This window comes from Rhineura floridana, chromosome 1, assembly GCF_030035675.1.
Source record: "Rhineura floridana isolate rRhiFlo1 chromosome 1, rRhiFlo1.hap2, whole genome shotgun sequence".
Classification (NCBI taxonomy): Eukaryota; Metazoa; Chordata; class Lepidosauria; order Squamata; family Rhineuridae; genus Rhineura; species Rhineura floridana.
This window is the reverse complement of record NC_084480.1, coordinates 169,084,893-169,109,672: the sequence shown is the minus strand read 5'-3', so window position 1 is coordinate 169,109,672 and position 24,780 is coordinate 169,084,893. Positions and strand designations below refer to the sequence as shown.

General features: G+C 43.1%; 1 protein-coding gene and 1 pseudogene across 3 annotated transcripts in view; one reads left to right on the top strand and one right to left on the bottom strand.

The window, feature by feature from the left end:
• Positions 1-24,780, top strand: part of PRRX1 (paired related homeobox 1) — a 120,036-nt gene that overhangs the window by 29,115 nt on the left and 66,141 nt on the right. The gene's annotated exons all lie outside the window — the stretch shown is intronic.
• LOC133375697 (5S ribosomal RNA) lies at positions 20,662-20,780 on the bottom strand (annotated as a pseudogene).

The following is a 24,780-nucleotide window of genomic DNA, read 5'->3' as shown; positions in this document are numbered from 1 at the left end:
TACTTTTTATCACTATGGCTGTGTCTGACTTTCTCAGACTGAAATCATATTTAAAAGATTTAAGAATACACTTACTGGGAAATTCTCCTAGCACCACTGAAATAAGCAGGATCTTCAGAAATGTATAGTAGAAGAGAATGTGCTTGAGTGATTCTTTAAAATCAGCAGGAACTGAAGATGCTTGATTTTATTTATTTATTAGATTTCTATCCCTCCCTTTCTCCTAGTAGGAGTAGGATTTGGGTTGGATCGTCATTAGTTGCAATTTGGAGAAGGGCTATTAATCAGTGGGAGGGCATCTGCCTTGCATGCGGGAGGTCCCAGGTGCAGTTTCTGGCACTTCCAGGTAGGGGTGGGAATTCCTCCTGTCTGCAACACTGGAGAGCCGCTGCTAGGCAGTGTAGACAATACTGAACAGGATGGATGAATGAGACCAACTCAGTATAAGGCAGCTTCCTATGTTCCTAACTTTGCTACGCTATATTTTTCCATTTGCTATAACATATTAGGGAGAAAACCTAACTCCCAGCCTGGAATAACAGGCTGAATAGCGTGGTGGAGCCACCACCGCATCTAAAGCCCTGCAGCTGAGGCCTGGCACAGTGGAAGGTAGGGGTGGTTTTATCTCAGGGGGGAGGGGAGTTCACCAGCTCCAGATTGGCGCAGCAGACAAGTCCAGATTGGACCCATCACTGGTGGTAGCTGGGCCAGTTTAGGATCCAGCAGATCCCGGGTGGCCCCAACTCCACCCCCCTCTCCACCCAGAAACACTGCTGCAGTGAAAGCTTCTGTCCACCTGCACTTTTGGTGGGCATAGCAAGAATCTCCACCGCAATAGAAGCCCCATTAGCAGAGTCTCTAGAGGGCATCCAGCCTGTGGTTAGGACTGAGGTTTGGATTTCTCTGCCCATGGGTTTACACATCACAAGAGTTCAGTTTACCAATCATGTCCATCCACTCATCTAACTTTTGCCATGTTTGTTTAAGCTTTTTGCTTATATAATACAAGGCTCAATAAAAGATTAAACACTAGGACTTGGGGTCTGCATCTTATCCATGTTCCGGCCACTTCCATACCAGCATAGGTAAAGGGATAAGCCCTCTAACAGCTCACAACCTCCCTGTATACTTCTGGTGCAATAAACCATGAGCTGGGTTGCATGAAAGAGAGGCGACAGACAGCGCAGCCCATTCCATCAGCTTGGCTGGGACCAAGTGTCATTTGGCTCCTCTTCCCCCTGAATTGTCCCTTATTGGGAGCCATTCCACCTGGCTGCAGCTGAAGAAGAGGAGGAAAGCATAGCCCACCTCATTAGCTCATCCAGGATCAGCTGCCATTTACTGGCTCCACTCCCAGAAGGCTCCTCAGCGGCCATTCAACATGGTCATTATATAACTGGAACATTTTGGTCACTGAATTTATTTGTTTTCCTCTTCCTTCTCCATATCTTTTGTGTAGTGTATTTTAAATGATAATCCTAAGGGCAGAACCTGTGTCATTTTTAAAACTTTGTTGTGTCCAGAAATATTTTGGTATTATGATGAAGCAACAACAGCAGCAGCAGTAGAAAGTGGGTGGATATGAGAGATAGATAGCAAGTTCTTCCTGGATACTAACTAGCAGGCCTTGGAAATTGATTATGGGTGGGGGGATGGGATGAAGGTCATTTTGAGAATTGAAAGAGCTAGAAGATTAGATAAATGGTGCTATTGGCTTGTGTATTACTCTCTCTGATTGAATATGGGACTTGGGTTCAAACCTGGATATGATCTCCTGAGTCCTCCTGTGTGCTAATAGGGCTGTACATGGATTCCCTGAACTGATCTGTGGCTCAAATTTGTAAATCTGGATTGGGTCCAATCTGGTCTGGGCAGATTTGGACCCCTTCCAACCCAATCCAGCTCCAAATATCACAAATCTCTGGAAATCCCATTCACTTGTATTGCAAAATAAATATGGCTACATCTTCCTTTCTTTTTTCCATACTGACATGATATTTGGGGACATGGTAGTTCCTATAGAGGAGATTAACCCTGCAAATTTCAGGTGGATAGATCCAGGGGTTTTCATGCTAGCCACCTTTAAACTATGAGACATTTTAAAATGAAAATGGGCATAACTTTCTTGTTTCTTGACAAAGGGACATGAGAGTCAGAAACATGGTAGCCCCTATTGAGGGGAGCAAGCCTGCCAAATTGCAGGTGGGTAGCTCCAGGGGTTTTCATGCTAGTCACCTTTAAAGTTTGCTTTTTCCAAACAAATATTTTAAAAAAGATTTTCAGTGCTCAGTCATGCCAGTATTCATACTCATGAAATTTGGGGACATGGTAGCCCCTATAGAGGGGATTAATCTTGTCACATTTCAGATGGGTAGCCTGGAACAGATATTAAGCTAAATGGCCTGTAATTTCCAGGATCCCCCCTAGATCTCTTTTTAAACACTGATGTTACATTGGCTATTTTCCAGTCCTCAGGTCTGGAGGCAAATCTGAGGGACAAGCCCTGGTTGACCTCTGGAATGAGAAAATGGCCAGGGCGGTGGACACGATCACTCCTGAGCGTCTCCTCTCACGTAGTGGAGCCAAACCTGCCCCTTGGATCACCAAGGAGCTGGCGGTGATGAAGCAAATAAGACAGAGACTAGAGCGACGCTGGCGGAAGACTCGGAGCAAGTATGACCGAACACGGGCTACAGCCTATTTGAAGGCCTACTCCGTGGCAGTACGGACAGCAAAGAAATCTTTTTTCTCTGCTGCCATTGCATCTGTGGGGAGTCGTTCAGCGGAGCTGTTTTGAGTGGTTAGGGGTCTTTTACATTCAGACCACCAAGAGGATAATATACACTACTCAACAACCCGCTGTCAAGAGTTTAGAACATAAGAAGAGCCTGCTGGATCAGGCCAGTGGTCCATCTAGTCCAGCGTCCTGTTCTCACAGTGGCCAACCAGGTGCCTGGGGGAAGCCCGCAAGCAGGACCCGAGTGCAAGAACACTCTCCCCTCCTGAGGCTTCCGGCAACTGGTTTTCAGAAGCATGCTGCCTCTGACTAGGGTGGCAGAGCACAGCCATCATGGCTAGTAGCCATTGATAGCCCTGTCCTCCATGAATTTGTCTAATCTTCTTTTAAAGCCGTCCAAGCTGGTGGCCATTACTGCATCTTGTGGGAGCAAATTCCATAGTTTAACTATGCGCTGAGTAAAGAAGTACTTCCTTTTGTCTGTCCTGAATCTTCCAACATTCAGCTTCTTTGAATGTCCACGAGTTCTAGTATTATGAGAGAGGGAGAAGAACTTTTCTCTATCCACTTTCTCAATGCCATGCATAATTTTATACACTTCTATCATGTCTCCTCTGACCCGCCTTTTCTCTAAACTAAAAACCCCCAAATGCTGCAACCTTTCCTCGTAAGGGAGTCGCTCCATCCCCTTGATCATTCTGGTTGCCCTCTTCTGAACCTTTTCCAACTCTATAATATCCTTTTTGAGATGAGGCGACCAGAACTGTACACAGTATTCCAAATGCGGCGGCACTATAGATTTATACAATGGCATTATGATATCGGCTGTTTTATTTTCAATACCTTTCCTAATTATCGCTAGCATGGAATTTGCCTTTTTCACAGCTGCCGCACAATGGGTCGACATTTTCATCGTGCTGTCCACTACAACCCCGAGGTCTCTCTCCTGGTCGGTCACCGCCAGTTCAGACCCCATGAGCGTATATGTGAAATTAAGATTTTTTGCTCCAATATGCATAATTTTACACTTGTTTATATTGAATTGCATTTGCCATTTTTCTGCCCATTCACTCAGTTTGGAGAGGACTTTTTGGAGCTCTTCTCAATCCCTTTTTGTTTTAACAACCCTGAACAATTTAGTGTCATCAGCAAACTTGGCCACTTCACTGCTCACTCCTAATTCTAGGTCATTAATGAACAAGTTGAAAAGTACAGGTCCCAATACCGATCCTTGAGGGACTCCACTTTCTACAGCCCTCCATTGGGAGAACTGTCCGTTTATTTCTACTCTCTGCTTTCTGCTTCTTAACCAATTTCTTATCCACAAGAGGACCTCTCCTCTTATTCCATGACTGCTAAGCTTCCTCAGAAGCCTTTGGTGAGGTACCTTGTCAAACGCTTTTTGAAAGTCTAAGTACACTATGTCCACTGGATCACCTCTATTTATATGCTTGTTGACACTCTCAAAGAATTCTAATAGGTTACTGAGACAGGACTTTCCCTTGCAGAAGCCATGCTGGCTCTGCTTCAGCAAGGCTTGTTCTTCTATGTGCTTAGTTAATCTAGCTTTAATAATACTTTCTACCAGTTTTCCAGGGACAGAAGTTAAGCTAACTGGCCTGTAATTTCCAGGATCCCCCCTGGATCCCTTTTTGAAGATTGGCGTTACATTTGCCACTTTCCAGTCCTCAGGCATGGAGGAGGACCCGAGGGACAAGTTACATATTTTAGTTAGCAGATCAGCAATTTCACATTTGAGTTCTTTGAGAACTCTCGGGTGGATGCCATCCGGGCCCGGTGATTTGTCAGTTTTTATATTGTCCATTAAGCTTAGAACTTCCTCTCTCGTTACCACTATTTGTCTCAGTTCCTCAGAATCCCTTCCTGCAAATGTTAGTTCAGGTTCAGGGATCTGCCCTATATCTTCCACTGTGAAGACAGATGCAAAGAATTCATTTAGCTTCTCTGCAATCTCCTTATCGTTCTTTAGTACACCTTTGACTCCCTTATCATCCAAGGGTCCAATTGTCTCCCTAGATGGTCTCCTGCTTTGAATGTATTTATAGAATTTTTTGTTGTTGGTTTTTATGTTCTTAGCGATGTGCTCCTCAAATTCTTTTTTAGCATCCCTTATTGTCTTCTTGCATTTCTTTTGCCAGAGTTTGTGTTCTTTTTTATTTTCTTCATTTGGACAAGACTTCCATTTTTTGAAGGAAGACTTTTTGCCTCTAAGAGCTTCCTTGACTTTGCTCGTTAACCATGCTGGCATCTTCTTGGCCCTGGCGGTACCTTTTCTGATCTGCGGTATGCACTCCAGTTGAGCTTCTAATATAGTGTTAGTTTGCATGACATTTTGCGGGTAAAGTCGCTCAGATTCGCTCCGACTTAGACACTAGGATTGATACAGTCTCAGGGGATGTAACTTTGGCACCTGCCTGTCCAATATTGATGGATCCTTTTCAATTTGTGCAGCCTGAGGATGTGGACAGGATCCTTGGAGAGGTGAGAGCCACCACATGTCTGCTGGACCCTTGCCTTTCCTGGCTTATAAAAAAGGCCAGAGAGGGACTGGCTGAGTGGGTGAAAGGAGTGGTCAACGCCTCCTTACAACAAGGCAGAATTCCAAGGTGCCTAAAGGAGGCAGTTGTGAGACCTTTATTGAAAAAAACGTTCCTGGACCCCTTAAACATGGATAACTACCGGCCAGTGTCCAATATTCCATTCTTGGGTAAGGTAATAGACCGTGTGGTGGCCTCCCAGCTTCAGAGATTTCTGGATGAAACGGAGTATCTAGATCCATTTCAAACTGGTTTCAGGCCTGGGTATGGGATGGAGACGGCTTTGGTCGCCTTGGTGGACGACCTACGCAGAGAACTGGACAGGGGGAGTGTGTCCCTGTTGGTTCTGCTGGACCTCTCAGCGGCTTTCGATACCATCGACCATGGTATCCTCCTGGACCGCCTAGCTGGGATGGGACTTGGGGGCACTGTTTTGCAGTGGCTCCGGTCATTCCTGGAGGGGCGAACCCAGAAGGTGGTATTGCGGAACTCCTGTTTGACTCCTTGGCCGTTTGCCTGTGGAGTCCCTCAGGGTTCAGTCTTGTCCCCTATGTTATTTAACATCTACATGAAACTGCTGGGACAGGTTGTTTGGGCGTTTGGAGTTCGATGCCACCAGTATGCTGATGACACCCAACTCTATTTCTCCTTTCCACCTTCTTCCAAGGAAGTTATCTTGGTTTTAAACCAGTGTCTGACGTCAGTGGTGGATTGGATGAGGGTGAACAAATTGAGGCTTAATCCAGACAAGACAGAGGTGCTCCTGGTCAGTCGTAAGGCAGATCAGGGAATAGGGATACAGCCTGTGCTGGATGGGGTTATACTCCCCCTGAAGACACAGGTTCGCAGTTTGGGTGTCCTCCTGGACTCAGCCTTAAATTTGGATTCCCAGGTTTCTGCAGTGGCCAGGAGGGCTTTTGCACATTTGAGATTAGTGCGCCAACTGCGCCCGTTCCTTGACCCGTCCGATCTGGCCACAGTGACACATGCCTTAGTCATATCCCGTTTAGATTACTGTAACGCGCTCTATGTGGGGCTGCCTCTGAAGACTATTCGGAAACTTCAGCTGGTACAACGTACTGCAGCCAGAATGTTAACTGGGGCTGATTACAGGGACCATACAACTCCCCTGTTAAAAAACTCCACTGGCTGCCAGTTTGTTTCCGGACACAATTCAAAGTGCTGGTGCTGACCTATAAAGTCCTACACGTCTTGGGTCCAGGCTATTTGTCAGACCGCATCGCCCTCTATGTGCCTGCCAGGCCCTGAGATCCTCAGGAGAGGCCCTTCTTTCAATACCTTCATCCGCACAAGTACAACTAGTGAGGATACGAGATAGGGCCTTCTCGGTGGCTGCCCCTAGGCTTTGGAATTTCCTCCCTAAGGAGATAAGAATGGCCTCTTCCCTGCAGTCCTTTCGTCGACAGGTAAAAACTTTCTTATTTCAGCAAGCCTTTGATTCCGAAGGCGGCTAAGGATAGGCCCAAAAGGAGGTTATATTGTTCTTGCTTATTTTTTAATTATTCTGATTTTATGAGTATAGTTTTTAATTATCAGAAATGCTATTTTAAATTAAGAGTTCATTTTTTAATATCTGTCTATATTTATTTATTTATGTATTATATGCTTTTAACTTTGGTAGGTTTTAATTGTATCTGTTTTTTATCTGGAAGCCGCCGTGAGTTCCAATTTGGAAAAATGGCGGGGTATAAATAAAATTATTATTATTAATAATAATAATAAGGACTTACATTTTTTTGTTAGGAGATCAGCAATTTCACATTTGAGTTCTTTGAGAACTCTCAAGTGAATGCCATCTAGACCCAGAGATTTGTCAGTTTTTCTTTTGTCAGGTCTAGAACTTTGTCTCTTGTCACCACTATCTGTGTCACTTCCTTAGACTGCTTTCCTGCAAAAGTTAATTCAAACACAGGGATCTGCTCTATATCTTCTGCTGTGAAGACAGATGTGAAAAATGAATCCAGCTTCTTTGCAATCTCCTTATCTACCTTAACGTACCTTTGACTCCCTTGTTATCCAAGGGTCCAGCTGCCTCCATAGACGATCTCCTGCTACTAATGTATTTAAATATTTTTTTGTTCTTGGTCTTTGTGTTTTTAGCAATGCGCTCCTCAAATTCTTTTTAGCATCCCTTATTGTCTGATTGCATTTATTTTGCCAAAGTTTGTGTTCCTTTCTGATCTCTTCATTTGGACAAGACTTCCATTTTTTGAAGAAAGCCTTCTTGCCTCTAATAGCGTCTTTGACTGCTCATTAACACCACTGGCATCCTCTTGACCCTGATACCTTATCTGATCTGCAGTATCCACTCCAGTTGTGCTTGTAATACTGTTTTTAAACAACTCCCAAGCATTTTGGAGTGATCTGCCCCTCTTCAGTTTGCTTTTCAACTTCCTATTTACCAATCCCCACACTTTGAAGTCAAACGTGATTTTGTTGGATTTTCTTGGCAACTGGTCATTTATACATGTATGTTTAATTTAATAGCACTATGGTCACTGCTCCCAATCAGTTCAACAACCTTTACATCTCTCACCACGTCCTGGGTGCCACTTAAGATTAAGTCTAGGGCCATCGCCCCCACAGCCAACTATTCTAGGGCACAGTCATTTAGGGTATCTAGAAATGTTATTTCTTTGTTCTGACTGGAACACATGTGTAGCCAGTCTATATGAGGGTAGCTGAAGTCAACTTGTGCCACCTACTCAAGGCTGCATCCCTATTCTAGGTACAGTCAGCTAAAAATTCTCTTCATTCCATACTGTATTCTAAAAATTCATTTGGTGACATTTACCTGCGATTCCTGACAAACTCAGATGGATGTTGAGAATGCAAATTCTTTGTCTGGTGTCCCTGCACACTTTCCTCAGTTGGAGGTGCAACCTTCTCCAGCCTCTGATGCTTATTACATTCCAAAAACTGGAGAGAAATTCTCCAGTGATCAGGAGAATATCTTGTACTACTGTATTGCTGAAACATCAGTTTATCATTCTGGTCTATAATCCAGCATTTAGCCCAACAATGGGATTTTCTGGGCTCAGTACACTATATGCAAATTAAGATGGTGGGTGGCTGAGGTCTCACTGGCACTACACTTTGCAGCACAGTCCAGCTGCCCTATAAGCCCACCTTTCAAGTTCTAAAAAGGGGAAAGGGGGCAAGTGATCCTAGGCTCAGTGCAAAAAATCTGGAGGTTGTGCCCCCTGGGCCAGCACTTACCAATGTCCAATGTCACTTACCAGTCTGTAGGAGACAGTCCTTTAAGTACTGTTTAGGGTTTTTAAGAGTGCTAGTCTGCTCTGCAAACTGACCTTTGAAACTGTGGACCTGGAGTAACAAAGAAATCACATGCAGCTGCATTTTGTTTCCACACCCTTTTCATAAGCAGCCCATGTAGAATGCATTCATAGAATCATAGAAAAGTAGAGTTGGAAGGGGCCTATAAGGCCATCAAGTCCAACCCCCTGCCTAGAGGTAATTAAGGCACATGTCATAAGGGCTCTGTCTGCCTTCACTAGGAACAGGCACAGCTATCATAGTAGCTCCTAGCCACAGATGCCAACTTGGGAATCCAGTAGGCTGGGGCAAAATGATTCATATGATATGATTTAAGATAACTGAGAGCAAACCTTTTAAGACAAGAATTGGGCCTACTGAACATTTTGGCGGAAGAGACTTGAATCTGTGTTTGGGGCTATTGTAATCCATTGGTGAAGTTCTTGAGTTAGAGTGAACTCTCTCCTGTCTGGGAAAGGTGGGTCATGCCCTTTTGGCCTCCAGCCCTGGCCCAAAGCCTGTTTATTTACCACTGGGCAGAGATGGTGGGGTTATTATGGGGATTTGCTAGAGCTGAGAGACTATAGCTCATGGAGTGGTGGTGACAGAGCAGCTCCCTGATCTCTGTGGTTTTCCATGTTTGCACTGAGGCCTGTGATCCAATTCCTCCTTAGCAAGCAAATTGCACAAATGTTTGCCTCCAAGTGCTTTCTCCAGCAAAACCTCAGAGCTGTTTTCCCAGCATGGAATATTTTTCTTTCCCTTTTGGACAGAGCAGAGGCTGCAATGTGGCATGAAGTAAGGCGCCTGGGAGGCTCCAGGTTTGCATGATGTCATGACTGAACACAATAAAGTTTAAGCAGTGGGGGGACAGCAGAAGACAAATTCTGGGGAGGGGTTGGTGAACAGGAGCAGAGCAGCAGCTATCGGATTCTAAACATTCTGTGTACAAAGCATGCAGAGTAGGCTGGTATGTACATATTTTAGTGATGGATCCCAAGAAACAAGAGATACAAGACAGTTTAGGGTTATTCTTTCATTGGACCCACTACTATATTGTTGGTAATGCTAAGCATTTAAATAGTGCTGTAGAGTGTTCAATGCACTTCACATACATTAGTAATCCTTACAGCATCCCTGTAATGTAGATCACTGTTATTATTATCTCCAGATTGCAAATGGGGGACTGAGGCTAATAAAGGGTAGCTTGCTTAAGTCCCCTCAGTTGTCTGCCAATCCAAATGAAGCTTGCATGTGTATGGTCACTCCACAAAGAAGTCGGCATTTTTCTTCCATGTCACAGAAAAGCACTTTGCTTCTGGGAAGTGCTGGGCACTTCGGCTTCAAACAAGTGATACTGCCTGTTCTGTCTTACATGCGTTTTAGAGGGTCAAACAGATATGCTGAATTTCACAATTGCTCCTCTAGGCATATATAAATTCTGCAATGCAGACGTTATGCAGGTTGAATGACCAGAATTTTTGGTCTATGCTTCTGTGTCATACAAAAGCTCTACAGAGTTGGAAATAGATATGGTTTAATTATTATTGCAACTAATTAGTGTACCTGTTTGCTCAGGAAATATATGAATTGCTACAGAAATGTGGTGAACTGAATTGAAGACTAGAAAAATGAGAAACAGAGAAGCAACACGGACAGTTCTTTCCATCCCTAGTCAACTGCATGTCTAACAGCAGCTCTGGGAAAAAGGAGAAGTAAGGCTGAGGAAAATGGCAGAGGTAAAGGTTAAACATACACACGAACCTCTTTGCTCTAATCAACAGTGGAGTCCTTGCAGATGCCTTCAAGCAGAGGGTGGGGTAATGTCCAAGCTGGGGGCTTGATTTGGCTCCCAAACCAATTTTTTTCAAGACTCCATGGAGGGACATAATGTTCAGTGATTGGCTCTCTGGACTTTCCCCCCACTTTAAAGCAGTTGCAGAGTGTCTGATGGATGTTTGGCATCACACGTCACATTTATTGCTGTTGGTTCATTCTTTCACAGAAAAACAGGCTTTAATTCAGTGTGTTGGACAGAGAAATATGGACTTTTATTATGAATATAATTGTTAACATGCTTGTTTGTATTACAACAATATTATATTCACTAATAGGCAAAAAACCTTGCGGTTTAAGAACGTACCTATAGCCCACGTACCTATAGTCTATCAAACTTTAAAAAGCAGGGAAATTGGGCAGCTATAGTGAATGCACCAGGGGAGCAGGAGACCTGAACTCCTCTCTGAGATATTGCACTGCCCTACAAATTGGTCAAAATGCAAACACCATTTGGGTTGGTCTTTCACAGTCCAATCCACTTCCTGTGTAGCTTGGAAGAATCTGGTAAACCAGTCTGGCCACTGAAACTCTGTCGGTGGAATAGCAGTCTCCTCTGAGCACTCTTCACAAACTACACTTCCCAGGATTCTCTGAGGGAAGCCATGAGTGTCTCAAGTGAAATCAAAGTCTGGTGTGGGTGTGGCCCCCTGATTAGCCAAGCCCAGCAGCTGTGAGGCTTTTAGAACACTGACAGTTGGTTCTTACTGAGCATGCCCGCCCTTATCATTGGCTTCCAGCCAAAATTTCTTAAATTAATTAAAAATCAGCCAGGCATTTTTTTTAACTTTTAAACTGCAGAAGATGAAGGTGAGAGTATGGGGCAATGTCAGTATTAGGATTACAGGTACTCTGTGAACATGGCTGATTATTAATGAATTTCAACAGATTATGAGAACTCTCAGGGAAAAAGTCCAAAAGGGCTCTGTTTTTTTCTCTCTCTCTTTTTAGACTTTGAATTCTCTCTGACTGTTTTCTGTATCACCATGAAAATTGAGAGGGTTGTTAAGCAAGCATTTCTGAGTTCAGGACTATACATTTTGTAAGGTTTTGTTTTGAAATGAGCTTATGGGAAGCATCAGAATGGCATGGGGGGTATTTTCAATTTAACATTGCGGAATGTGAAAAATCCATACTGGCTATAGTATACAGCCACTTTTGTGGCTGTATAATTCAACCAGCTTATTTGTAAAGGGAATCTATACATATCCATACACACACACACACACAATATATATATATAATTTAAAACTTTTAAATTCTGGTGTTATCCATCCTGGCCATAAACTGATATTTTATTTGTACTCTGCTAAGGCTCTTTCTTCCTGCACTAGAAGCTGATTCTCATGACTACTTCTAGGGTGGCACAATACTTTTAGTTTGCCACTGTGAGTGGTCAAAAATTCCTGCTTATATGCACAATCTTACAGATCAGGCTAGAATACTGCCAAAGCAAGGCAGAGTTCACTTTTACCACTAGACCAACGCTTAGGCTGCAATTGTGCCCTTAGCTGTGAGGAGGGCAAGGTATGGATGTCTACTCAACCTGGGCACACCTCCATTGCCAGGAATCTCTCACTCCAACTGCAATAATATGGTGCTGTGGGTTAAATGTGATTCTTTCCTGCCCTCTCCCCCTGCACTTGCTAGTATCAGTGTGTCACTGGATGCATCCATCTTTAAATGCAGGCAAAGGAGAAGCATTTCATTTGGTGAAATATGGGGGGGGGATGGCGGCGACAAAATTAATTTATTTTTCTGTTGCAGGGCATTATGGTGGTGGTGATGGGAGAACAGAAAACCTCACAGTATTTGTTAATGAGTCATATCCACATATCTTGTGTTTTTAATCTTCTGATATATGAGCTGTGTGACGTCCTTCCCCAGCACCACCTGTGAAGCTCTCACTTGTGGCTACCAGCAGACAGGAACGTCAGGTTTTCTTCTTATCCTTTACAGCTCTAGCACAGATTTCAACAAATCCCCCTGCTAGGCCTCACTACCCCACACTCTGTATCTCTTATAGCCTTTAGACTGTGCCTCAGTCTCTGCCAGGCTATCTCGATACCTTGTGTCTATGGGTATAGGTAATTCACACACACACACCCCTGCAGCCTCTTGTCTCTGAAGTTTACAGCCCTGGGTTTCTCTGTGGGACTGGATACACTTTCCTCCGATCCGCCGCTGCCACCATTCGATACAACTGTTCAGCCTTGGTTACCTTGCTATTCCCCCTGGTATGTGTTCCCAGCTGAAGGAATCAGGCTTATGTTTAACCAAGGAAGTATTTATTAAGAATTAGAAATAACAAGATTACTGAAGGAATGTTTCACAAGCGTATGGTTTCATCTATATTCTGTTAGGTACTTGACTTCTTACTAATTGCCTCAAAACTCCGACTCACTCTCAACACCACCAAACCTCAAATCTCCAACTTCTCTCTCAACCTCTCAAACACCACCCAGATTCAACTGTCATTCTTCCATTTATACTCCCAGCCATTCAAACGCCCAGCCAATCATCCAGCATTCTACTGCTCATGTACTCCCCCCTCCTCTTTCACTCCACTTACCATATGTCTTCTATATAAACAGCACTTACCATATTTACAATATAAGCAGGAACATCACAAGCTGCCTTACTCCTCCTGGGAAGATCGGATACCAATGTCTCTAAGGACTCAGCCACCTTCTGGAGGCTGGTGGCTAGGGGCTGGCCTAAAACCTCTACCAATCCGGATTATTATATTCCCATGTTCTCCTGGGAGCTGCATTTTTATAACATTTATGCTAGCGGCCAAACTCGTTCTCATTCTGCTGAAATTCCTATAAAGGATCTTCCTGGATGGCCCCCGGTCTCAACTAAGGAAGTCATTACATTAATTGCAAAGTTGAAGCCGGCTAAGCCTCCGGGGCCCGATAATATCCCCTGTCATGGCCCCGTCGGAGGACTCATCAGACGAGGATGACTAGGGAGTAACAGTGGCAGACCCAGAAGCAGCAGACAAAGAAGCAGCAGACCCAGAAGGAGAAACGGAGGAAACTCCTGAGAACCCAGCTCCTTCTCCCCCTCAGCTGCAGAGCACCCCAGACACAGCTGAAGCCCTTCAGCCAGACGCAGCCAGTGAACAGGAGACTCCCCCCTCACCTGCAGAACGTAGACAGCAGAAGGTCAGGCAGAAGAGGGGCAGGCCTGTCCACTTAAGGCCAAAACGCTGATGGCTCACACCTGCTGACAAACCTGCTCCTTAAAAGACAAACCTTGGCTTCAGCTTGTCCGTGACTACAACGTCAGGAGTGAGCACTGTGTGCCTTCCTATCCCCTGAACCTTGACTTGGACTGACCCCTTCGCAATTGAACCCGGACCTCTACTGACCTCGCTTCTGGACTTCTGGCTTTGCACATAGGCTTGGAAAGGGCCTTGTCCTTATCATGCTTCATCCTCGTTAGCCTGGCAGATTTACGACCAGACTGCCAGCTAAGGACTTTCCCGCCCTGGTAGATACCCAGGAATTTCCAGCCCCCACTGGCACTGCTGTCTCAGTGCAGAGCTGACATCCCCTCTGAAGTTTATAAATCAAATGCTGAGTGGTGGGCACCAGTCCTAGCAGCTTTATTTATGTGCATCGATCGCACTGCTAGCATCCCTGATAATTGGGGCTTAGCAACTATTATCCCAATTTACAAAAAAGGTTCTGGATCTGATCCCGCCAATTATCGACCTAATAGTTTGTTAAGCATCGTCAGTAAATTATATGCCAGCCACCTATTGGAAAAATTACAAAGCTGGCTTGAGCATGAAAATATTCTGGCAGAGGAACAAGCAGGGTTTAGGGTGGAGCATTCTACTATTGACCATGGACTGGTTCTCCAGCATCTAGTCGAAAAATATTCAACCAAACCGAGAGGAGCCCTCTACGCCGCCTGCATCGACTTTAAATCAGCTTTTGATCTTATTCCGAGAGACAGGTTGTGGGGAAAATTTGAGGCCACAAACATCGACAGACGTTTGTTATTACTTATTCGGCGTTTTCATGAAAACACTCAACTGCGCATAAGATGTAACACCTCTGGCAGTCTGTCTAAGCCTATTCCTACTTTCAAGGGAGTTAAACAGGGATGTATTTTGGCTCCCACCCTGTTTAATTTCTATATCAACTCCCTGGTTAGCAGTTTGACGTTGGTCTTTTCCCATCATCCCACTCTGGCGAACAAACCTCTGTCAGTTCTCTTGTACGCTGACGATGCAGTACTTTTATCTCTAACAAGTGTTGGCCTGCGTCGCTTGCTGAGGGTGCTTGAGAATTATTGCCAAAAAGATCTGCTAGTAATTAACCAGGCCAAATCAAAGGTAGTGGTGTTTCTCAGAAAGAAGGTGAAGCACAGACCTTCAATCAGAGTGGCTGACTGTTAACCATTCTCTCAGGGGAATGGGAGTCTCCTCTCAGCACCCTTCACAAACTACACTTCCCAGGATTCTTTGAGGGAAGCCACGACTGTCTCAAGTGAAATCCAGTCTGGTGTGGGTGTGGCCCTCTGATTAGCCAAGCCCAGCAGCTGTGAGGCTTTTAGAACTCTGACAGTTGGTCCTTACTGAGCATGCCCCGCGTTATAACAGGCTTCCAGCCAAAATTTCTTAAATTAATTAAAAATAGACCAGGCATTTTTTTAACTTTTAAACTGCAGTAGATGAAGGTGAGAGTATGGGGCAAGGTCAGTATTAGGATTACAGGTACTCTGTGAACATGGCTGATTTTTAATGAATTTCAACAGATTATGAGAACTCTCAGAGAAAAAAGTCCAAAAGGGCTCTGAGGTTTCTCTCTCTCTTTTTAGACTTTGAACTGTTGATTCTCTCTGACTGTTTTGTGTATCGCCATGAAAATTGACAGGGTTGTTAAGCAAGCGTTTCTGAGTTCAGAACTATAAGTTTTGTAAGGTTTTGTTCTGAAATGAGCTTATGGGAAGCATCAGAATGGCATGGGGGGTATTTTCCGTTTAACATTGTGGAATGTGAAAAATCCATGCTGGCTATAGTATATAGCCACTCTCGTGGCTGTATAATATCATATGCACAGCCTAAATGTATTTACATTTATACATAGTTTCATGTGGTTAAAGTGAAAATTTGGTAAGAAAACAATAGAATTCGAAGTAAAAACATTTAAGAACTACATCAAAATTATGTTCATTTTAACATTAAACTTTACCGTTACATGAGATACATTAATGGATTAGGTTTGCATAATCAATAACGGCCCAAATAATGTAGATGTTGTAGACAAATGCATATGGAAATATACTCATAAATGAAAATACCAAAAAAATAAACAGGAACAAATACACAAGCATTTCAGCACTTAGTGAACATCTCGACTAAATCAGAAGTTTCCTTTCCTGGCCTTCAAAGCTGCGAACTTGTGAATCACTTCATCAAAATCAATGCCTTTCGCCAGCTCACTTTCAATTGATAATATTGCAAGATCGGAAAGCCTTGACTGTTCCATGGTAGATCGCATATAGTTCTTTATAAGTTTCAGCTTTGAAAAGCTCCTCTCACATGAAGCCACAGACACACAAATCATCATAATTTTAGGCTTAGTGACAGGGTTGGGAGACATCCTACGAAGTTCCATTCAGCTATGAATGTCAAAACATCTAATTGGCTTCTTCCAGATCAATCTCTGCTGCTTTCAGCCTTGGTATTTCTATTAAAAGTGCACTCTTTTTAGTTTAGACAAAAGGTGAGTAAGAGGAGACATGATAATGGTGTATAAAATTATGCATGGCATGGAGAAACCGGATAGAGAGAAGTCGTCCCCCCTTACAACACTGGAACTTGTGGATATCTAATGAATCTGAACGTTGGAGGATTCAGGACAGAAAAAAAGGACTACTTCACACAGTATATAGTTAAACTACGGAATTTGTTCCGACAGGAGGCAGTGATGGCCATTAACTTGGATGGCTTTAAAAGAGGATTAGAGAAATTCATGGTTAAAGATGAACACAGGGGAAAAGACTGAGCAAAACAGTGTCAGGATTTTTGAGTGAAAGGTAAGTGGGAAAAGTCCACAACTTGTCTCTGGAGTTCTGACTGACATGTTCTGAAAAAAGACCATGACAGGGGCTCAGATATCAGAAGTTGTCACTAAATGGGCATTATAGAACAGAGCGGGATCTTTGCAGGAAAACGGAAGTGGCAAAGCTTAGCAAAACAACCAGAGTGCTTGCCTAAACTGGAGTCTTAGACAGATCTTTTAAACTGTGCACACCAGAAAAAAAAGGACACATTGTGTTCTTGTGAATCTTTCCATGCTGATCTAAGTAATGCAGAAATGGCTCATTGCCACAGCTTCCTAACCAATTAACCTGTATTGCAGCTTCTTATAGAAATGGTTAGCTTTGATTTCCTCCTGCCATCTGCCTACTAACAATGAAGGACAGAAATATTAAAGGACTTAGTGGGATGGGGGTGAATGCAGCCCAGGCCCTATACAGCCATTCAGGAGAGAAGCCTGCCCAAGGATAGTCCAGGCCTCTTCCTTGAATGTTCTGCTTTCTTTCTTTTCTTTAAGAAAATCAAGCCTCTAGCCCTTTTACAGAGAGAGATATAAGGGAAAATGTGCAGGCTGCATCCTGCCCAGTTTATCAAGAAGCAGGAAATTTGCTCCTCCTTCCAGTATTCTGGCCAATCAGTGCAGCTGCAACAGGGCCAGCCCTATTATTAGGCAGAGCAGGGCACTTAATTTTTTTTAAATTAAAAATTTACAGGGCAATCCTATGCTTGTTTTTACTCAGAAGTAACTTCTATTATGTTCAAAAGATTTGCTGCTAGGTAAATTATACTAGGGGCGTGGAACATTTTCCCCAAAGGCTGCATTCCTTCAGGGTTAATGTGTCAGGGGCCAGATGCCAGTGGTAGACAGGCACTCTCAGAGGCCCAGAGATCTCCAGGCCACTTCTAACTTTTGAGGCCCCTAGCCATCAGTGATGACTGGCGCCCACTGGAAATGGCATGGCCAATGAGAGATCATAGGGGCATAGCCAAGTTCTGGTTCTCTCCTCCTCCTCCTCCCATGCAAATATACTGTGGACACTTCATTTCAGTTTTACAAATACTTAGCATTTAACTAAACTGAAAAGTGTGGTTCCAAAGGGGTCCCTCGTGTCACAGTCGCTTTTCTGCTGAGAGAAAAGCTGTGCCCTCCACTTGTTCAGGTTCTCTCTGTATCTTCCTCCTTGGAAAACAAATATGGACACGTAAACATTGCAGTTTTTGTAATACTGAGCACCTAAGTGTCTTATAAGTGGCGTTATGCAGCAAATGAGAAATGAAGAAGAAACGGGGTTGCTTTAATGGTGAGAAGCGATGCAGCAAAAACAATTAAGAGCTATAACACAAGGTCTGAGCGAGTTATATCAATGAGATTTAACGGGAAACCTGTTAACATAACCATCATCCAAGTCTACGCTCCAACGGCAAATGCAGAAGAAGAGGAATTGGAGAGATTTTAAGCAGAAGTACAGGAAGAAATTGATCACACACCAAAACAAGATGTGCTGATATGGGGAACTGGAATGCAAAAGTAGGGAACAAAGAAGAACTAGGAATTGTGGGGAAATGGGGCTTAGGAGACAGAAATGAAGCAGGAGAAAGACTTACTGAATTCTGTGAAGCCAATAATTTGTTTCTCGCAAACACATTTTTTGAGCAACCGAAAAAATGACTGTACACGTGGACATCACCAAATGGTCAATATAAGAATCAAATTGATTATATAATTGGTAGCAGAAGATGGAAAAGTTCCATACTTTCTGTGAAAACAAGACCAGGAGCAGACTGTGGTACAGATCATGAACTGGTCATATCGAAAATCAGAGTAAAGCTAAAGAAGAAGAACAAAGCAATCATAATGCCAAAATACAATTTAAATAACATCCCAGAAGCATATAAAGATCAAATAAGGAACAGATTTGAGGCTTTAGACGTAGTTGACAGAGAACCAGAAGAACTATGAAGTCAGAGACATCATCAGGGAAGAATGCAAAAAGAAAATACCTCTAGTTAAAAAGAGAGAAAGACCTTAAAGGACGACTGACAAAACTCTTAAAATGGTTAAAGAGAGAAGGAAAGCAAAAGCAGAAGGAGAGAGAAACACCGTTAGAACCCTGCTAGAACGAATAGGGTGTTCATGGTAAGCAGTATTCAGAGGGGGTTTCCCATTGCCTCCCTCTGAGGCCGAGAGGCAGTGACTGGCCCAAGGTCACCCAGTGAGCTTCATGGCTGTGTGGGGATTTGAACCCTGGTCTCCCAGGTCGTAGTCCAACACTCTAAAAACTATGGAATGCTTTAAAAGAAATGGGGATGCCACAGCATCTGATTGTCCTGATGTGCAACCTATACTCTGGACGAGAGGCTACTGTAAGGAGAGAATATGGAGAAACCGATTAGTTCCCCATCGGAAAGGGTGTGAGTCAGGGGTGTATTTTATCACCCTACTTGTTTAATCTATATGCAGAACATAAAATACGGAAAGTGGGATTGGACCAAGATGAGGGAGGTGTGAAAATTGGAGGGAGAAATATCAATAATTTAAGATATGCAGACGATACTGTACTACTAGCAGAAACCAGTAATGATCTGAAACGAATGCTGATGAAAATTAAAGACGAAAGCACAAAAACAGGACTACAGCTGAACATCAAGAAGACTAAAGTAATGACAACAGAAGATTTATGTAACTTTAAAGTTGACAACGAGGATATTGAACTTGTCATGGATTATCAATACCTTGGCACAGTCATTAACCAAAATGCAGACAATAGTCAAGAAATTAGAAGTAGGCTAGGATTTGGGAGGGCAGCTATGAGAATACTGGAAAAGGTCCTCAAATGCAAAGATGTATCACTGAACACTAAAGTCAGGATCATTCAGACCATGGAATTCCCAATCTCTATGTATGGATGTGAAAGTTGTACAGTAAAGCTAAAATGATGAAACTGAGGTTATCCTACTTTGGACACACAATGAGAAGACCTGATTCACTAGAAAAGACAATAATGCTGGGAAAAACAGAAGGGAGTAGAAAAAGAGGAAGACCAGACAAGAGATGGATTGATTCCATAAAGGAAGCCACAGACCTGAACTTACAAGATCTGAACACGGTGGTTTATAACAGATGCTACTGGAGGTCGCTGATTCATAGGGTTGCCATAAGTTGTAATTGACAAAGGCACATAACAACAACACAGTGTCTTATCTTGGTTCAGGAGTCACAATTTCTAATGTGGGTTCATGCCACAATAACTGTACGTTACTCAGAGGGAAACCCCACTGAATTCCATGGGGATTGCTCCCTGATAAGTAAATACAGGATTGCCGCCTGAATTGATTAGTCTTAAAGGTGCCACACAAGATTGTTTACAAGGGACCCCATACATTTCCAGACCTATGGGAAAAGAAAAGCCAGCGTGGTGTCATGGTTAGAGTGTTGGACCTGGGAGATGCTACTCAGCCATGAAGCACATTGGGTGACTTTGGGCCAGTCACTGTCTCACTCACCCTAACCTGCCTCACAGGGTTGTAAAATGGGAAGGGGAGAACCATGTACACCACTTTGAGCTCCTTGGAGGAAAGGTGGGAAATAAATAATCCCCTCCCTCAGTTTATTAACTTCTGCAGCTTGTTTCCAGCATATGGAATGAGGTGAAGTGAGCTAGGACCTGGGAGACTAAGGTTAACATGAAACTCACTGTGTGACCTTGGGCCAGTAACTGTCTCTCAATGTGTGGCTGTCTGCTGGAACAGGCTTGCCTGGGTGGGGTGTGCAGGCAGAGTATAATCCAGAGTACGATCCCACAGGAGCATCTTCCTGAACCATCTTGTCCTGAGGGGAGAGAGAGGAAAGGAAAGACGCTTGAGGAATTGTCACCATGCAGCTCCCATAGTGGCTCCTCCCTCCCCCCCCCCGTCACCGTAGAGGAGATCTGCACTTGCCCTGAGGGGAGTGAGAAGAAGCAGTAACAGTTTCTTCTTAAACAAAAAAGCCGTCTTTTCTATTTTTCTGTAACTTTAAAAAAAATAATAATCAATACTTATACATATGTTGTTGTTATATGCCTTCAAGTCGATTACGACTTATGGCAATCCTATGAATCTTTTTTTTGTATATATCCATAGGATTTTCATGGTAAGAGGTATTCAGAGGTGGTTCACCATTGCCTTCCTCTAGCCTACGGCACCTGGTACTCCTGGGCAGTCTCCCATCCAAGTACTAACCAGGCCTGACCCTGCTTACCTTCCAAGGTCAGACGAGATCGGGCGTGTTCAGGGTAGTATGACCATAGACAGCACTTATACATATAAAATTACATAATAATCTTATGTAAACTGCTTTATGAGGTCCATCTGAAAAGCGCTATGTAAATGCCTGAAAAAAAATCCATGCTCTGCACACTAAGTTTTCATCTGAACCATCCGTTGCATCATCCTCCTTCTTGTAATAGCATTTTAAGTTTGCCAAAGTGTTTTATAGTCTTTTTAGCCTCACAACAACCTTGTAAAGTAAATTAGACTGCAATTTTAGCAAAACGACAAAAAAGAACCGTGCTAGCACCTTCAAGCCTGACAAATGTCTTATGACATAAGCTGTCTTAGGCTAAAGTCCACTTCACCAGATGCATCATTTTTGGGAATTCAGGAAAGCTTTTGCAATAATGCATTTGCTAGCCTTTCAAGTGCTACTGGACTAATGGTTCATTTCTGCTGTAAGCCATGGCTAGTTGATTGAAAGTGTACCAGAGTAACATACCCAATACTATACAATGAGTCTGTGGCAGAGAGGAGGAATTTTGAGTTAGGCTTTCAGGTGTTCTGGTGGGCTGGTTTTTTTTAAAAAATGTAAAGACAAGGCTCTTCTCAGTTGGCTTACTGAGAAGGAAAATGTGCAGGCAATATTCTACCCAATCAAAGCACAAAACAACCTAAGGGGCTTAATTCAGCAGGGGGAAACATGATTAAGAATTTTGAGCTTCACAAATAAATGGCATGAGCATGCATGAGAAATGTTTATATATATTTGTATATTTATATGTATTGTAGATGGAAAGATCTGTCGGTTCTCTCAGTTTCTTATTTTTCCAATGTTAAATTCAGTTCTCTACATTTCTGCAGCAATCTGCGATTTATTTATTTTTTTAAAATCCTCATGAAAATTCTCCACCATTTTAGTGTGAATTTCTCAAAATAAACACATTTTTGTAGGGTTTTGACAAAGGTATACATTTTTGCAAGCCATTTTTCATCATTTCGTGCCTTTTTGCATGCTATTTTCACGCATGTATTCATTTTTATGCACACTTTCCTGTAAAGTATGCATTTTTGTTAATGTTGTTTAGTTGGCGAAGTGCATCCCAAAAGTCTAATAAATGTGAATTTCAAAGGAAGCCTGTGTTTCGGTTCTCATATTGTTTCGGAAATTGCGAATTTGATAAATTCTGCTTGAAATGTGAACTGAATCAAAATTCTCACCCATCCCTAATGTATATGTTTATATTTAATAAGATGATTCCATAACAATAACTTCAGCCTGAAACACAAACTCTTCATTGCCAGTCAGCCATATGATACATGCAATCACTGCTATTCTTTCACCGAAATGCCAATTAAAAAGCAGAAGCAAACTGGCTGTAGCACCAACAGATAGTAATTACTGCAATGTTAAAGGAATCCAGTCAGGGCCTAGAAGTGTTCCAGTCCAGGTTTTACAAACAAAACAAAACAAAAACATAAACCTGAGGAGCCTTGGCCCTGAGGCAGTTGAAGAGACAGATTTCTGGTGGGCTTTTCTCATGCCTAATGTATGTTCCGGTTTGTTCTAAATAAAATTGTTTGCGTAAAGAGTACATCTTACATTCACCACAGCATTATTGTTCTACACTCAATCTCCTCACATTAAAACTGGAATCAGCACTCAGTACACATACGGAATAAATAATCCTATCATCTGTATCAACAAGTTGTCAGACTCACAGCATCCATTGCTGGCCAAAAATAAATGCACGTCCCAGTATGTCATGGAATAATCACATCTCTTATTGAGCAAATCACATCTCTATTAAATTTCCATATCTAAGCTGAAAAACAAATTGCAAAACTTATGAAATGTCAAAGAATTAACAAGTGTCTAAATTTGGCCCCTCTTTGAGCTTGAAGCCTGGTCCAAATGGTCTTCCTGCCTCCCCCAATTGGTCTTGGCGGTAGATTATTTATTATTATTATTATTATGGAGCCAAAGCCAAAAATGGGCGGGGCTGTAGCACAAAGCCATCCCCATCCATCCATCCTCTCTCCCTCTCATTAAGGGTCATCACAGAAGTGTTTAAAGCTGAAATAGTTGCTGTTGCAAACTTTATAAAATGATGAAACAGGAGTATAGAAATGTACTTTACAAAAAACTGTGTAACTCTTACAATTGTCTTCAAAATTACATCTGCCTAAATTTCAGTTTTGTGCTGGTGTTCTCCTGAACTACTTCCCTCTATGCAACCATTCAGATAACATTATGCTTCCTGCTTCCAGTACAAGCATGGTCTGCTGTAACTTAGCATTATGATTAGCAATCATGTCAATTTTGATTAAAAAATGAAAATGCCACTGCCATAGCAATTAGCATTAGGAGAAATGGGAGATTCCCCCCCCCCAAAAAAATGAAGTGGGTGGGTGTGAGGGGGGAGGGGAGGACTGGGGTGATTTTCACCAATATCATGGCTGGGGAGGGAAGTCTTGAACCTCCCTGTTCTATGTGCCACATAGATAATGAGGATAATGCCCCCCACACCTGGTATTTATTTTATTTTTAAATCCTCAATGTGACTGCTAATCATGTTGTAATATAACATGTAGTGAAGCATGTTATATTATATAGGAGAAATGGGAGATTCCCCCCCCCCAAAAAATGAAGTGGGTGGGTGTGAGGGGGGAGGGGAGGACTGGGGTGATTTTCACCAATATCATGGCTGGGGAGGGAAGTCTTGAACCTCCCTGTTCTATGTGCCACATAGATAATGAGGATAATGCCCCCCACACCTGGTATTTATTTTATTTTTAAATCCTCAATGTGACTGCTAATCATGTTGTAATATAACATGTAGTGAGGCTCTAAGGGCTTATTCAAACGGAGCGGGATAATCCACAGTTTCCATATTCGGTTTGTCATCTGATAGTCCTCACTTTGCCTTTTAGTTTGCTCTTTCCCAATTAAAAAAACACGCTTTTTTGCACCCGCACACGCAGCGGTAAGACCCCTACATTGTTTTTTGCTTTTTCCAAGCTCCGCCTCGAAAACCTCCCCCTATCAACCAATTGGTCAGCAAAAAAATTACATATGCTCCTCTCCCCCTTTGCAACGAAGCACAATATGGCTGTAAAGGAGTTCTCGCCTCGGAAGGAAAGGCTGCTGGTCGGTTTCACGCCTGCCTTGTTTGTATTTGTGATATTACACAAACAAATGTATGCTTTTCTGCCTTTATTGATATTTAAGGAGATACACATGCTGGCAATGCACTTATTTCTCCAAAAAAGCAAGAAACGTGTCACCCCCCTCCTCCCTTTCCTTCCCATGGAGAATGAAATTGACAAAGCTTTCCTGAGCAGGCTTGAAACCGACCAGAAGCCCTTTTTTTGTTTGTATTTGCCATATTACACTTAAACCAATGTATGCTTTTCTGATTTGAAGCAAAACCCCCAGCAAGTAGAATGAAATTGACAAAGCTTTCCGGAGGCAGGCTGAAACCGACCATCCCCCCTTTCTCGCTTGCTGTGCGTTGCAGATCTCACCCAGAGCGGCCACCCAGTTTGCAGGCTGGCAAAAGATAAAATGCATCTGTGCAGTAGTTGCAGACCCCCCCCCCCAACACCCCACCATTGCGATGATTGGTTCAATTTTCCCGGGCTTATTCTCGCACATGCGCAAAAGTGCAGATATGTGATTGGCTGGAATGAGGAGAAGGGGCAAGGGGAAACGCCCAAGAACCGCCCATCAGCTGTAAAGTCTGTGGTATTGCATCCTAACTCCTGAAGGCACAGTGGATGATTCCCGATTTTAAACAGCAAATCGCATTTTTGCCGGTATTGCAAGGAGCGGATTTAACCCGCGAAAATGCGTAACAGTGCGAGACGTCATTTGGACGACCGAAAAATAATGAACACACATAGCGGGCATGTCACACATTTTGCAGTCATCTGGATGAGCTCTAAGTGTGTGCAAGTATGTAGCCTAAGCCAGTTTACTGCTTTACCTTTCCCCAATAGACATGGCCCTGGTATAGATGTTCAGATGGAATAGGTTC